Source organism: Myotis daubentonii, chromosome 3 (assembly GCF_963259705.1).
Source record: "Myotis daubentonii chromosome 3, mMyoDau2.1, whole genome shotgun sequence".
NCBI classification, from domain to species: Eukaryota; Metazoa; Chordata; class Mammalia; order Chiroptera; family Vespertilionidae; genus Myotis; species Myotis daubentonii.
The window spans coordinates 146,763,494-146,767,473 of NC_081842.1; the positions used below are offsets into that span (position 1 = coordinate 146,763,494).

The 3,980-nt window shown below is 43.9% G+C and overlaps 1 pseudogene; it reads right to left on the reverse strand.

Moving 5' to 3' along the window:
• Window positions 1-293: 293 nt before the first annotated feature.
• On the reverse strand, window positions 294-2,221 carry LOC132229723 (tubulin-specific chaperone A-like; annotated as a pseudogene).
• Between the last annotated feature and the right edge of the window lie 1,759 nt (window positions 2,222-3,980).

Consider the following 3,980-nt stretch of genomic DNA (forward strand, 5'->3'; position numbering starts at 1 on the left):
CAAACCCTAACTTTTCATTTTGCAATTGAGGGAACTGATATTCTGGGGGTCAAGATCAAGATCATAAGCCAAGCTGGACCTGGAATCCAGCCCGTTAGTTTTCTACCTGAGTATTGTTTTCTTTCCTTTTTTTTTTTCCTTAGGTGAATTCATTTATTTGCCTTAAATTAGGCAAAGAAAAATACATGTGACTGCATAAGAAAAATCACATGCTCATTCTACTTGATCACAAAATAAAGAATGTGGCATGAACCCCAGGATGAATTGCAAGAAACACCCTGTACAGAAGAACTTCAAGCTTCTAGCTTCACTGAATCCAGGACTAAACGTGTCGATGTGGTAGACAGTTAGACAGACATGAGCAGAGCAAGGACGATGGGCCAGGTACAGAAGAAGGTCACCAGGTGGAAAGCTCTGGGTGCCCTGCAAAGAACAAATGTAGGTGGAACCTCGACCCCCGGGTGACTTTTCCTCCACTCATATATCATTGGTCATGTGGTTTGGACCCCTTGACCTTTCCTCCCTAGAGATAACATCTAGACCTCAATTGTATGTCAGCTCTAGGCCCAGAAAAGCAGCAAAACCAGACAAAACCCCACAGCTGACCTCTGGACAAGCTGCATTGGATAATGACCCTCTGCCCTGTGCCTACCAGTCAATCAGTAGAGACCTAGACCCTGAAAGGACATACCTGGAAAGCTGCTGAATAGTCTATTGACGTCTTCCCCTGAAACCTCCCCTAAATCTTCACCCTTAAAACCCTTCAGACGGAGGACCCGGAGCATTATCCCTCCTGGGAGCACGCCAGGGCTTTCCCCTCCTTCTTCCCCTCCCCCTCCCGCCCCCATCCCCTCTCAGGTGCTTCACCTTTACCTTCCTCACTTCTAAGCTCCAAGGGTGCTTCCTTTGCCTCTACAACTTGTTTCCTACACCCATTTCTTCTATAAATTATTTCTTCCACCTCTGTGATTTTATAAATAAATGTTCGCTTATAGTTTGAGTCTTGGCTCTGAATTCTTTCCTAGCCAGAACTCAAGTACTGAGGTTGCTGAATCCAGGTCCAGTCTGACCCCACCAGTGGATCACCTGTGCCATTCTCACTGGCCCCATCACTTCCTTATATTCCTCAGCTTCTTCCAACGTTTTCATTCTCTATTATATGCAGAAGATTGGTATATGCAGCTTCCAACCTGCACTGGCAATCTGGGATCATCATCCGGGATTCCTTTGCCTGCTCTTTAATGGCATAATTTTCATCATCTGCACCTTGCATCTTTTCAATCTTTTCTTCTTGGTTTGCTTCTTTTTTATACATAACTTTTTTCTTTGGCCAATCACTTCACCACACCAGTTTTGATCTTGATTTTGCTCACTCAAAGATGGAGGATGGGCCATGGTCCTTCCAGCACTGTGGGGAGAGGGACAGAGAGTCGAGTAACCATGCAGGGAGAGTGGATATTATTTTCAACATAAACTCCTTGTGGTTCTCATTTACAAGATCTAGAGAGGGCTGATTTTATGAGGCAATGGAAGGTCAGGCTCCATGTACTGCCTGACACATGGTTCATGATAACCAGTTGTTCTGTGGCCCCAACATGGCTCCTGCTCTCTCTGCCTACTCCCAGCAGGACTGCAGCCTCAAGCCACTGTGATCCCAGCAGGAAGAATGAGAGGTCCTCCCCTGCAGAAACCTATAGTGATGCCCAGGGGCCTGGACTTCTGGTCCAGAGCCTGAGGTTATTATCTTCTCCCTGCAATTACATTGCCCTCATCATTCTTATCATCCCAGTTTGGGATGGTATGCATAGAATTGTTTTTGTCTTTCTCTCAGAGTGATGTTAGCAGAAATTTCATTTACTTTCTATTTAAAAACCTGTCCTACTGGCTAAGAATAACCAATTTGGTAAGATAAGACATTTACATGGAGATGTCACTAAAAGGAAAAGGGACCAGAAAGGTCTTCGGATTTGGTTTCAATTTATCAAGAGATAAGCTTTCTTTTCAAAATAAAATAAAATAGACCCTTTTCCTGCTCCCTACTTGGGAGTCCATTCTGTGGGACTCTTTTCCTCTCCCCATGTAGGAGTCTGTACTTGTTCTTCAATAAATCTCCACCTTTGCTATAAAAAATAAAATAAAATAAAATAAACCCTGGCTCAACTGATAATATTTGCCTTTTTCTTTGGCTCAGGGGAGGCCCTGGTCTCATACTTAGCTCCATGCTGAGCATCACCTGCTCCTGAAATGCTCTGCTTCCTTGCCCAGCATATACTACTCTTCCCTTTCTATCTAAAATCCTCCTTTGCCTTGGGGTAAGAAGATGATTTGTTTAGTTCAACAAACACAGAGTGTCTACAGTGTGTCAGGCACTGTACTTGGTGCTCAGGATTCAAAAATGAATGAAATGGCCCTGGCTGGTTTGGCTCAGTGGATAGAGCATCAGCCTATGGACTGAAGGGTCCTGAGTTCAATTCTGGTCAAGGTCACATGCCCAGGATGTGGGCTCAATCCCTAGTGTGGGATATGCAGGAGGCAGTTGATCAGTGATTCTGTCTCATCGGTGATGTTTCTATCTTTCTCTCCCTCTCCCTTCCTCTCTGAAATCAATAAAAATTAAAAATGAAATTAAAAAAAATTGAATGAAATAAACCCTTGGGAAAGTTAGCTGGAACTTTTAGTGAGCTTTGTATTCTGTAATCTCATTTCATCTTCATCCTAAAACTACTCTTCTTGTGGGCGTGGTCTGTGCCTCTTTTGTTCTCTACTCCATCCCCAGCACCAAGCACAGGACCTGGCACGCAGTACTGAGAAAGACTTGTAATTCATTGAATAACTGATTCCTTACAACTACCCTAAAATGTAGGCACCATTTTTCTCCTATTACAGATGAAGAACTGAGGTCAACAAAGGCTAAGTAGCTTTCTAGAAAATCTCCTAGTACTGGAGGCTAAGACCAGCAGGTCATAAATGTGAGCAGTTCATCAGAAAGCTGATGGAGTATTGATATTCAGCAGGGCTAAAAACCTGCATATTATTACCTGCTGCTGGCTGAACAACTGAAGGCAGTTCCCCTAACCCCGTGGTCGGCAAACCACGGCTCGCAAGCCACATGCAGCTCTTTGGTCCCATGGCATGGGCCAGGAAGTTTTAATCGCACTGTACGTGTGCGCCCGCACATGGTATTTTGTGGAAGAGCCACACTCAAGGGGCCAGTTTGCCGACCACTGCCCTAACCTGATAATCCTTTATTGTTTACCAAACAATATGATATGTATGTTTGCTCTGCTAAAGGGTAAAATATATAAATAAAAAGCCGTGGGTCCGGACATTCAGGGAGCCCACTTCACTAGAGGGTGAGGCCTCCACCTGGTTCCCCCATGCCTTCCAAATTTACATTTCTTGTCTAGTCTCTTCATTTATGTCGTAGCCCCTTCTCCAGATTCCTGAACCCTTGCTGCGAAAAGACTGTGACATCCTAGTAGTGATGACTTAAGTAATTTGTTTCCAAACCCTTTGCTTTTTCTCCTATTGAGCATCCCATGCTACTTCAACTTTCTAGACTCTTCTCTCTCAGCTGAGAAGCTGACTAGATGATCAGATAATCCCTTCAAGTTCTAAATTTTTTAGCCAATGCCCAAAGTTGGTACTAGAATGCATATACTATTTCCCTGGGACGGTTCTTATGGGCTTTGTTTTGTTTTGTTTTTAACATGCAGTTATCCTACACTCAGTATCTGCCAGTTCTTTGAGCTTAATATTTTATTTTGCAACCCCTTTGTAGCATCCCCAGGTCTATGTTCTATGCTCAAGGACTTCTTAATTTTTTAAATTTATGCCTCTCAGTATATTACCAGACAAACAATGGGGCTGTGCTGCCTTTCACTACTCAAGCCAATGAAACAGAGCCAGGGTGGAATCATATATGAGCGTTTATTCCAGTACTGCCGGCAGTATGGGAGAGCAGCAGGTCAGCCACAGAA